The sequence below is a fragment of the Dasypus novemcinctus genome, chromosome 1 (assembly GCF_030445035.2).
Source record: "Dasypus novemcinctus isolate mDasNov1 chromosome 1, mDasNov1.1.hap2, whole genome shotgun sequence".
Taxonomy (NCBI): Eukaryota; Metazoa; Chordata; class Mammalia; order Cingulata; family Dasypodidae; genus Dasypus; species Dasypus novemcinctus.
The window spans coordinates 134,614,304-134,627,003 of record NC_080673.1 but is presented as its reverse complement, the minus strand read 5'-3'; the positions used below and the strand labels follow the sequence as shown (position 1 = coordinate 134,627,003).

Genomic DNA, 12,700 nt, shown 5'->3' with positions numbered 1-12,700 from the left:
GTTGATTCTGGAGTTAACCCATACTGTTCTATCTTCTGAATAAATGTGTAAGTTTGGTGCTATTTCTTCTGTAAGTGTTGAAAAGAATTCACTATCAAAGCCATTGGACTTGGCATTTTCTTTGTGAGAAGGATTTGGATCATGACTTCAATTTCTTTAATATATTCAGGGTTATTGAAATTTTCTGGTGTTTCTTGTCAGTTCTGGGGTTTGTGTATTTCAACAAATTCATCCATTTCACCTTAAATGAAACATTTTTTGTCAAATTTATTTTGGTAATACTACCTTATCCTTTTAAATCTGTAGAATCTATAATAATGCCCTCTATTTCATTCTTTATATGGACAAGTTGTTTCTATTTTTTTTCCCTGAGTAGCCTGGCCAGAAATTTAGCAATTTCACTGATTTTTTTTCAAACAACTACCTGGTGGTTTCTTTAATTTTCTCACTTGGTTTCCACTTTTCTATTTTCTTGCTTTTGTCTTTCTTTATTATTTCTTTCTACTTTGGGTTTCATTTGTTCTTTTTGTAGCTTCTTAAGGATGATGGTTAGATCATTGATTTAAAATCTTTCTTTTCTTCTAATGAAGTCATTTAAAACTATGAATTCCCTTATAATGCACTGCTTCTGCTACATCCACATGTTTCAATTTATTGGGTTTTCATTTTCGTTTAGTTCAAAATATTTTCTAATTTCTTTTCTGATTTCTTCTTTGACCAATATGTTATTTAGACATTTACCTTCTAAATATTGGGATTTTATTGATTTTTTTCTGTTATTAATTTCTATTTTAATTTAGTTGTGGTAGGCTAATATATGTGGTATGATTTTAATCTTTTAAAATATGTCAAGAGTAGTTTTTATGGCCCTGTTTATGGTCTATATTGATGAATGTTTCATGTAAACTTGAAAAGAATGTGAATTCTGCTATTGGTGGGTAGAGGAATCTGTGATGTCAATTACGTCTGGTTGGTTGATAGTGTTGTTCAAGTCTTCTGTAGTTTAAATTTTCTGTTTACTTGTTTGAACAACTATTGAGATTAGTGTTGTTATCCCAACCACAATTGTGGATTTTTCTCTTTTTAGTCTGTCAGGGGTTGCTTTAAATTAGCTTCTTGAGTACCTTCATATTTAGTTTTTTTTTTCCCCCAAAGATTTATTTATTTATTTCTCTCCCCTCCCCCCCACCCCCACCCTGGTTGTCTGTTCTCTGTGTCTATTCGCTGCGTCTTCTTTGTCTGCGTCTGTTGTAAGCAGCACGGATATCTGTGTTTCTTTTTGTTGTATCATCTTGTTGTGTCAGTTCTCTGTGTGTGCAGCGCCGTTCTTGGGTAGGCTGCACTTTCTTTCGCACTGGGCAGCTCTCCTTATGGGGCGCACTCCTTGCGCGTGGGGCTTCCCTATGCAGGGACACCCCTGTGTGGGAGGGCACTCCTTGTGTGCATCAGCACTGCGCATGGGCCAGCTCCACATGGGTCAAGGAGACCTGGGGTTTAAACCGTGGACCTCCCATGTGGTAGACGGATGCCCTAACCACTGGGCCAAGTCCGCCCCCCCATATTTAGTTTTGTTGTCTCTTTTTTTTTTTTTAATTGACCCCTTTATCATTATAAAATGTCAGTTTTTAACCATGATAATATTCAATACTCTTAAGTATACTTTGTGTAAGAGTAGAGTAGTCACTCAAACTTTCTTATGATTAATGTTTGCATGGTATATCCTTTTACTTTTTAATCATTGGTGTCTATACCTTTAAAATATATTTCTTATAAACAATGTGTAGATGGGTTTTGATTTTTTAATACAATATGACAATCTCTTAATTGAAATATTTAGACTATTTCTATGTATGTAGTTATTGATACAGCTGGGTTTAAATCTACCATTTTGCTATTTGTTTTCTCATTGCATATCTTGTTCCTTTACATTTTTCTGCATTATTTTGCTTTATTTGAATATTTTTAAGTTTCCATTTTATTTCTGATATTGGCTTTTTCTTTGTTTTCTTAATGGTTGCTATAGGTTTTAAAATATGTATCTTTTTAAAAAATATATTTTTAATTTATTTTTAAAAGATATATAGATCACAAAAAATGTTACATTAAAGAATATAGGGAAGTGACTATGGCTCAATGGATTGGGCTCCCGTCTACCATATGGGAAGCCCTGGGTTCACATCCCTGAACTCCAGTTAAACTGGTGTTAAAAAAAAAGGTAGATCTGAAATGTAGAAACATAATGTTATGTCTCCTTAAAGAAATAAGGAAATAAATATCAAACTTCTCAGTTTAAATTCAGTCATGCCTATAAAAGGTGTAACTAGTGATCAAAATAAAAATACCTTATATGCCATCAATTGAGGTCAAAGAATTCCTAGAAATGCTAAAGATATAAAATTCTTCTGTTTTAATCTGTGCATAACCTGGTGTTCAACTTTGAAATCTGTATTTAACTTTGTCAGTTTACTTGTGCCTAGGAAATTAGATTTGGGGTTCACCTGTTTTAAGTTGGATAAAGGTGAAAGGTAACCTAAAAATGAATTTTTAAATGCCAATACTGTCTTGCTAGTGGGTTTAATGCATAAATCACAAATGAAATTTATTTAATTGCTAGAAAAGCAGAAAAACTACATACACAATGTTGTTGCTAATAAAATTGTTTTAATTGCATAGTTAATAAATAAAGGTACCCAAATTGATTTTAAGTAAAAACTGTCAAGAAACTAAGAGTTGAAATCATTGTATAAGTACTTTTATGTATAAAATAGTAAAAATATTAATAACTGAAATTGTTACAGTGGAGTAGATGTAGCCTAGATTTCAGCTATTGTAATGGTAATCTTAAACTAATTTACCTTTGTTTCTGGCTACTTCAGGTCTATCTAGTGCTTAGAATAGTAATGGTAATTATAACTTAACTTACGTTTAATTATGGTTATAACTAAGTTCTCCTAGCCCCTAGACTTCAACTATTGTGATGGTAATTATACACTGAGTTTTCCTTTATTTACAGTTATGGCAAGTTTTGCCCCACCCCTTGCCTCTGCTTACAGTTCTGAAGCAAAAAAAAATTGTATCATTGCATTGGAAACATTTTGATTATAAGCCATTAATTAAGAAAGCCACAAAGCGGGGAAACCATGAACCCCTAGACTGGAGAAGCCCACAAAGGAAAGCCTTCAGAGAAATCTTTCAAGTGCTGTTTTATAGTTGAACTTGTTTTGTAAAAAAAAAAAAAAAAAAAAAAGGAAAAAAGGGAAAGTTTTAAGTAACTAAGTTGTGTTTCTTTGTAAAACTATTCCTGTCTGCCTATTTGCTTAGCATATATCTTCATATATTAGGATAATATCAAATTAACAAATGATTCCTTAAAAAACTCTATTCCAACTGTTAAAAATTAAATATGCAGTTATATATGTAATAAATATTCCTAGAACCCAGATTAGGCTAAATGGTATGAAAAGGTCATAGAGAAATCTGAATATAGAAACTATTGGAAAAGGAAAAAAAAATTTTTTCCCTGAGCTCTTTGACCTGCCCAACCCCCAGGGCCTTCTCTTTGCAAGAGCTCTGAGGGAGAAGCCAAGTTTGGCAGATTAAAACTCTGTCTTCTAGGCTGGGGAATGAAGTCAGTTTTTCCTGTAGGTCCCCATTTTAAACCTTTTAAAAGCCTTAAATAAGGGTAATTACTAATCCTGTTACCAAATTTCAGTAAGTAAAGGAAAGTCCTCGGAAGCTCTGAAAAGATCCTTACTAAATTACAATTAAAGCAAATTAAATAATTATAATATATTCCAGAGCCTAAAAGTCAGTATACTTTTAAGATTATTCACAGTTTTAGAATTTTATCAAAGACAATGGGTTTTAGCCCCCTGTAAAGAAATGAAAAAAAAAAAAAACCAAACCAAAAACCAAAACATTCTTTGTATAAACTATAACAGTTTCAATTTATTTAACTTGGGTGTTATCTTTTTGGTTTATAAAATATCAAGTTAATAAGTTAACATTATATGTATTAAATCTTTAAAATTATAAAAGCTGTAAGTTCATGTTTAATGAAATTAAGTTAAAGAAATATGTATAAAGTAAAATACCTGTGTAATTAACATCTTCATAATAAAAGTGTAGGAGTAAAAAGCAAAATACTACTCATTTAATAAATAACACATTGCATTAGAAATGTTTAAAAGATATATAAAAATCAAGAGATAAACTTCAGCATTGTCAAACTCTTATGCATTCAAACCAGGCATCCAATACACTGCAGGTCATAATGAGTTATTGGCTATGTTGGTCACTGACCCTTAAAACAATAAAAGTATCTACTACATCTCTGGTCCTGCTCCTTAAGTGGATGGGAACTATGTTGCAGTTTCAAACTCCTGCAGCAGCCAACGATGGTTTGGTACAGCCAAATGTACAATGGATGTCGTCTCCAGACTGGCAATGTTTTATAGTGCCAAAGAGCACTATGCATCAGGCTGGTAAAATCTACTTTCCTAGTTTCTCTCTAGGGTCAATGGTGCTGCAGCCTCTGTGAATAACATACGAAGTGGAGCAACGAATACCAGAGTACTGTGAGTAGAACTTAAACACAATTGGCACTATAGCTTGCTCCCATGGATAGACAACCTGTATAGTATTGCAAACCTGAAACTTAAAGCTATTAATTGCATCTCAAGGAGAAACTTATGCATTGAGTAGTACATTAAATAGTATTAAGTACTATACCTATATCCTATTCTAGACATACGTCTGATGATATGGTAATACTTCTAGTAAATCATTTGACATTGAACATGTTAAAAGTCCTGATCAACTTCATTTTCTGAGTAGTTAATGAACATGTCTGTAAAATAAAGGAATGGCCACCTTGCATGAGAGCAGTGGGGCCAACAGCCCTTTTAATTGGAAAAGCCACCACCAAATTAACTTGTCTTTACTCCACACCATGTGAAGGATGTGCTTAAACCCAGGGCCACCAGTAACTTACAGGTAGCTAGTTAATTAATACCAGGCTCAATTACTAAAAACCCCTGTGGTGCAGATAAGGGTGTGCCAAACTCTCAATCCAGCCACCCTACTACTGATAGAGCACCCAAAGTCAGATCCTGAGGAACCCCTTCTCCACTCCTGTCTTGAGACTCTTTACCAAAACTACTCAAGCTGGCCAGATCTAAAGGATGAGCCTCTTGTGAACCCAAATATTAAGTGGTTCATAGATTTAAACAGTTTTATTAAGAGAGGCATTAAAAAGGCAGGCTATGTAGTGATTTCTCAATTTTTTTTGGATAACATTTTTTAAAATTAAAGTTTATAGATCAAAAGGAATGTTACATTAAAAAACATAAAAAAACAAAAAACATAAGAGGTTTCTCAATTTAAAACCATAGAGGTCAGAGCTCTTCCCCTTGAAACTTCAAGCCTGAAAGAAGAGCTAATTGCCCTTACCCGAAGTTTAAAGCCAGCACCTGGGAAACAGGCTAATATTTACACAGACTCTAAGTATGCTTTCCTTGTCCTTCACACTGACTCTGCTGTGTAACAAGAACAAGGCTTGCTTACTAACAGTGGGTCAACTATTAAACACAGGCAAAAATCCTAGATTTACTTGGAAGCCATACTATTACTTCAGGACGTAGTGGTTATGCATCATCCAGGGCATCAGAACACAAACACTGCTATTTCAAAAAGAAATGCTCAAGCTAACAAAGCTGCTGAAGCAGCAGCACAAATGCAGGTTTCCCTCCTACCCCTTATTCTAGCACCTGTACCAGTACTTGAAGTTCCACAGTATACCCAGGGTGAACAAACCAGGGCAGCTAGCTTGGAGTTGACCCTGGAAACTGATGAGTGGCTTGTTAAAAATAAGTCAACCTGCCAGGAGCAGTGCAGTGGAAAGTCCTTCATGACTTCACCAAGGCACTCATTTGGGGAGGGATGCCCCAAAGCTTAGCAAACAGGCTTTCAAAAGACAAAGCCTGGTAAAAACAGTCAAAGAAATTACCAGGAGTTGCTCAGTTAGAGCCAAAATATAGAAACTTTACTCTGTAGCTCTGATCACTCCCACAGCTATTAAAACTAAAAGAATGTCCCTCTTGGTGCACTAATCCTGAATGAAGTCAGCTGCCCAAGAGAGTGCCAGTTCACCAGAAGCACCTGATGGAACACATGAGTGCCAGTTATTGGACAGCCTGAGATACCTCTTCAAAAAACAAAGCTAAGTAGTATTTATGTCAAAATCATTTCCTCTAACTCTAGCCCCAATGCCTATGCTAGAAAAAAGGCAAACCAGACTTCCCTTTAAAAACCTTGCCTTTTTTCATCTCCTTTAGCTTAACTGAAAAGACAAATGCCTCTTCTCATTCCTCTCCTCTACAATAGGAACGGGGATTGACAATTTGTACCTAAGCCCATTGTCTATTGCAATTTCTCTCTGAAGTTAACCAATGCATAAAATAACTTAAAAAAATACATATATATATTGTTTCCCACCAACTTTAGGAAAATGCTGCCTTTGCAGGCACCTGACCTTTTCTACTTCTGTGGTCCAGTGTCCTCTTAATAGAATCACATATTCTCAAAATCCTTTTTTTTTTTTAAATTGGCTGCCCCAGCATCCATTTCTTTTTTTAAATTTTTTATTAATTTATTCAAAATTCTAATTAAATTTATTTCTTCCAGAATCAACATCTTGTTAGCTATGTGAAAACATCCAGCTTCGCTCAGGATGCCAGATCTGCTTTCCTCTAACAAGATAAGATAACAAGAGAGTTTCACCCCTTGTCAGGTAGGGTCAAATGCCCTGACCAGCAGGAAGTAGCTACAGTAAAAAGATCATCTCCCTTCAGCACCCCCTTTAAGATTATATGTGTGAACTCTCTAAAGAAAAAAATAAAACAGGCTGGTAAGATAGGAAATTGGTAGACGGGTCTGGGACCTAGCAAAAAATCTCCCCAAGATTCCACCGCTAGGAAGAAAACTTCCTCCAAAAGCCAAGAGAAACCCTGGATGCTCCCAGAGACTTTATCATGAAACCCTCCTGAAAAAAATTAATGGGAAAAATGAGCAGTCAAAACGGTGAACAGCTGAAACTCCTCCCATGCTCTCTTCATACTTCCCTGCTTCCTCTCCTTTATAATAACTAGAGTATGCACTTTAATAAATAATGCAGTAAGAACACAGACAGCAGCCCACCTCATAACTCTGAAAATAGTGATGCCAAAGCTTAACAAACTTAAGCAAGGCAGCAAAAGGGGGTATCATATAGCCTGTGCATGAATTCAAACTTATCTAATTCTGTATCCAAGTGTGCCTAGTTTCTAGAAAGCCAATTAAGTAATATAGGCCCTATAGGCTTTAAATATTCAGAAAGGATGAAGACTGAATGTATATTCAAAGTTACATCCAGATGGAATGTGGGTGATACGTTAATTCATGCTTACCTGGAGGGTGGGCGATATGTTAATTCAGGTTTAGCTGGTATTCAAACAAATGGCTAAATCCTACAACACTAACAGAGAAAGTCTTTTTGACCCCTAAACCTCTCCTGGCCCCACCACATGTGTCTCCTGTATAAAAATAACCTACAAACCTTTACTCAGGGCTTGGTTTTTTGGACAGGAGTCCACCAGACCTGGCTGATTGTAATAAATCTTCCTTCTCAGAGTTTCCTGAGTCCTAGCCTTCAATACGTGATCACTGAATCCTCACTGCTTCCACTACTCTATTAGCCAACTTACTTCTAGTTGTCACATTTTCCTGCTTCTTCATATATCTGAAAAAAATGTTTGGGTACCGCACCTCTGAATTTTATGTTGTTGGGTTCAGTATTTTTTTGTTTTATTTTAATGAGTTTTGAATTTTTTTTTTGAAGAATATTAAGCTACTTAAAGATTTATTTGATGCTTTCAAGGTCATCTTGAAGTTAATGAGGTGTAAAGTAAATTTTATTCTATAGCTAAATTTAGCCCCAATTTTAAGGCCAAAACCTTTTATAGTCTACGGAATGTCTTATGAATTTAGTGAAGTCTCTTTTCCAGTTGGAGAGAACTCAAACTGATTCTGGTCCTGTGTGTAGCTCTAGGAATTGTTCATCTTTCAGCTCCCTAGTAATTTCTTTTTCCTTAGATGCTGTTCTTTTCTGGCCTTGTAATTTACCCTAAAAATGAGCAGATGGATATTTAGCCAAAGAATCAAGGCAACCCTTATGAAGATTTCCAGAGCTCTTTCTCTATGTAGTTTAGTTAGTCTTCTGAGGTACACTGCCTTGAAAATTCTAGCATCTCTGGCCTCCCTAAACTCTGATATTTTTAATACAATTGGTCTGCTGAATTCCCTTTGGGTTCGTCTATCCTGCACTTGGGTGATGATAAAGTTCACCTGTCTTTCCTCTAATCTCTCAAGTGTCATTTGTTTGTCTTGTCTATTGCCCAATATGTGAAAATATAGTTGACTGCTATTATTAATGGCAGTTGTGTTCTATAAAGGCTCCATAAACAGTGAATTAGTGAATACTAAACCATTGCTCCTAGGGGAAATGGGTTCCTGTGAGTTTTTTATCATAATATTTCCATCAACTGATCAATACATACTCTTGTTTAATATGTGTTTCTGTTTAAAGACACCTTATTTAATATATATTGTTGATTCATTAACATTGAATTCACAGTCAAAAGCAGAATAACTCATGGCTGAATGAAGCTTTTCTAACACACATGTTCTCTCCTAAGGCACATCACAACCATCTTGTGCTTAAGAACATTAAACAGTACTAAAGCACTTTGCTTAAGGGCAATTTTAAAGAAAGAAATAACACACACAAAAAACAGACAAAAAATGCTAAAAATGTGGCAGTAAATATACTGAAAAATGACACTTGTTTATAGTATGAGAGCTGAAACAAGAAGGCAGGGTGTTGTCTTGTTCAACTTCAGTTGGGAATGTGTTTGTTCGGAGATTCAAAATTTCTCGGCCCTCTGTATATTTGTGAATGAATGCAAAAGCACTGTGAGTATAAATTTTGGGGTTACAAATTTTAGTGAATAAGTGAATTTTCAAATAAGGATTTCTGAATAATGAAGATAGACTAGTTTCCTGTATTTTTTCCAATTTTCTAGTGATTAGGAGGGTAATTCCAGACTGTCTTACTCCCTGTTTTAGTTTCCTAGGTTGCTGAAGGCAGGAACCATGAAATGGACTGGCTTAACAGTGAGAATTTATTAGCTTACGGTTTGAGGCTGAGAAAAATATCTACTTCAAGGTGTCATCAAGGCCACACGTTCTTTCCCAAGACTGGCTGCCGGCAATCCTTGAGTCTTATGCCACATGGAAAAGCACATGGCAGAATCTGTTGTTCTCTCCCTTCTCTTCTGGGATTCATTACTTTGTTTCTTGCTTCCATGGCTTCTCTCTCTCTCTCTGTCTCTCTGTCTCTCTGTCTCTCTGTTTTTTCATCCTGTATATAAAGAACTGCAGTAAAAGGATTAAGACCAATCCTTTTTGAGGGGGACACACCTTAGCTGAAGTAACTTCATCAGAAGGTCCTGCTTACAATAGCTGCACACTGACAGGAATCGATTGCATTTAAGAAAATGTCTTTCTGGTTTATATGCAACTTCAAACCATGGCACTTCCTTTTGGCCAGAAACAGAAGTCTTTTTTTGCTTTTTAACCCTCAGCCTATTCCCCATTGTTTCTTTCCCCACCTACTCAGCTTCCCAAGAATTTGTTCTCATCTTTCTTTTTGGGTGGATTGGGAAGGTCTCAGATCTTGTACACAAGAAAAGGGAGTTAAAGAAAAGAGAGCAAAGCGTATGTAAGGCCAGTAAATCTTTCTAATGTTAATATTGGTCCCCCCATTAATAAGATTCACAATCATTGTTATGCTAAAAGATTTCTGGTCCTTTTACTTCAGGCTTACCTAAAATTGATAAAACCGTCTCCTTCTCATAAATCTGATACATTACTATGCTAAAAGAATCTCTGATTTTTTTCTGTTTTACTTAAACTTGCTTTCTAATTTGTTAGTTTTTTTATGACTCTTTGTCCCAGAAGCAGACCTCAGAAGGTAGTAAAGAGTGGAGAAAACACTAAGATGTCACAAAAGTAAGAGAAAAACTGGGTCTCAGGCTCTGTGTTTATAACATTCTTCTTAAAGTCAATGTTTCCTTCTCATGGAAGCATAATTTTAATGTCTGCCCACAATCATTTATCATTCATATTTCTACCTGGGAGAGTATATATTCAAGAGCTAGGGAGGCTAATACGAACACCCTTAAGAACAGACCTGGAAGATAAAGTAGATGTTTCCCATATGACCTGTTTCTTGCTATTTTAAAAAAATTCTATGACTTTGACATAACTGGTTCTTACTTTATCTCAAAAGATACTGGGGTTATTTTTCATGGACATTGTTTTCTTTAGCCACCTTAATAAGTTAGTTAAGCACAATATCTATAAACTGCTCTACACCACTGTTTTTAAGAAAATGATATTTACTATTCACAAAACTTGTTTAAGTTTTATTGCAGTCTTAAATTCCATAATACTTATTATCATGCTATGTATTCAAGCGGTTCTCAAACATTTACTCTATCCCACTACCATTCAGTTTTGTTTGTCTCACTACCCCAACCTCATAATCACTCTCTGTTTTCCTTTGCCCTGCTTTGGTCACAGACATTTGCAAAATGCATTGTCTGAGTCCACTTGCTTGGCTCCTTTGCTTTGCTGGTGGGACCTGAAAATTGAAAGTCCAGTAGAATATTGCAGGGGGAAAGGAAAGGAAAAAGAGGAAGGGATATTTATTTCTTGCAATCTGACAGTGACTGCCTTCCTTCACAGATACAACTCTTGTGGGGTAGTCCTCCTTCCCTTGCTTCAGCTCTCCTATCTCTCAAGTACCACTGTTCCATCTACTTGTTCCTTCAGGCCTTCGGTAGTAATCTTCGCTTCCTTAATTCTATGCCTCTTTGTGTCTTCCCTTCATTAAGCTCTCTTTAGTTGCACCCTTTTGAGTGTACTTCTTTTTCATTCTGGAATGCTGACTAATTTAAATCCTGTTCCATATATTAGCTAGAGAACTCTTGAAAACATAAGTCAAATCAGGTCACTCCCCTATTCCAAACTCCTCAAGGATCTACTTTGCAATTAAAATAAAATCCAAACTCTTTCCAAATTTATCTCTTCCCATTCTTCCCTTTTTATTCTGTTTCAGCCATGCTGGTCTTCTTTCTCTCCTTTGAACATGACAAGCTCATTTATGCTTTGAAGACTGTGCACTTGCTTTTCTCTCATTCTGTCAAGGTCTTTTAGGTCTATACATGAGCAACTTCTTCTCCATCATTCATGTTTCTGCTAAATTGTCACCTCCAGAGAGAACTTCAGTGTTCAACTTGTCTAAGATCACCGCCCCCAATACTTTGTATCCATTACTCTACCTTATTTTCAAAAAGCAATTACTGCTATTGGAAATAATTTAATTTACTACTCTACCTGTTTATTGTTTACCTTGCCTCACTGGAATGTAAGCAGATATGTTTAGCACTTTTTTCTATCTTGTTCACCATTATCTCTCTGTGCTAATATAGTACCTGGGCATATATTGTACACTCAATAATTGTTTATTGAATGAATGAATGAATGAATGGTTTATTTAAAGAAAGATTGAAGTAAATGAAGTGGAGGAAGTTGTAGAATTCTTACTCTTCTAGAAGATGACCTGAGTATAAATCCATTCTTAGAAAATGTATCCTGTTTCAACTGTAATTCTGAGTGAAGGGACAGAGCTCACTGATAACAAAGTGAGCAAGTCTGACTTTGGGGAAGAAGAAAGGACAGAATTGAGAATTTGGAAAAAATGAAAAGACTGTGAGCATGAAAATGAAGATTTGGGACTAGGGACTTAGTGGGCAGAGTTGGCCTGTTTTCATGGGGAAAATGCAGTAGGAAATGAATCCAGGCCAAATCAGGAATGGGCTGTCTCTGCAAAGGGCAAGAAGAGCAACAGCAGCCATTGAACAAACTGGATCAGAAGTAATTGAAATAGCAAAGTTATGGGAAAATGAAAAGTACTCACATAAGACCCAGATAAACATGCCCTTTTTGGCTCTAGGCGCGGTTCCACAGTTCTCTTCTTCTCTGGTCCAGCATCTCTTCCTAGGAGGTTTGCCTTCTTAACCATATAGGTAATCCATTACTCTCTCTGTCACTAGACTGTTCTCAGCAGGGGCATCTTGAAGTTTCTCAGCTAGGTTGGTGAATGAGTACCTTTCTTCCAGGATAACCCACATTTCTATTAGGAGACCTTTCTTCATTGTTTAAAGCTCAACAGCCTACGGACTCAAGGAACTTTGGACTTCAGAGTTGCTACTCTGCTCATTATCCCCCTCCCACTTCTTGTGTAAGTGTCCCCATTCATGTAACATCTAGGGTTCAGAGTGTTCCTGTCAGATATTTTTTTCAGGGAGATGGAGGGGAAGTGGTTGTGTGTATTTCAGATCCAGAGAGTAAGGAGGGAAGTAGATATTTTGATGGTTGTGAAGGTTTTTCACTCAACAGGAGGCTTTCAAACCCTTGGAAAAATAACAATAACATTGCTTTATGTTGAGAACTGGGAAGTTTCTGGGGGCACACCCAGTAATACAGGAAAGTTAATAAAACTACTCATTTCAGGCCCAAAATGGATTTGATTTTACTT

General features: G+C 36.0%; 1 long non-coding RNA gene across 1 annotated transcript in view; it reads right to left on the bottom strand.

Annotated features, from left to right (window-relative positions):
- The window catches only part of LOC131278523 (uncharacterized), a 45,340-nt gene extending 33,010 nt beyond the window's left edge, over nucleotides 1-12,330 (bottom strand). Inside the window, exon 1 of the long non-coding RNA XR_009185866.2 lies at nucleotides 12,080-12,330. This is a non-coding gene — a long non-coding RNA (uncharacterized lncRNA). The remainder of the gene's footprint in view (nucleotides 1-12,079) is intronic.
- Between the last annotated feature and the right edge of the window lie 370 nt (nucleotides 12,331-12,700).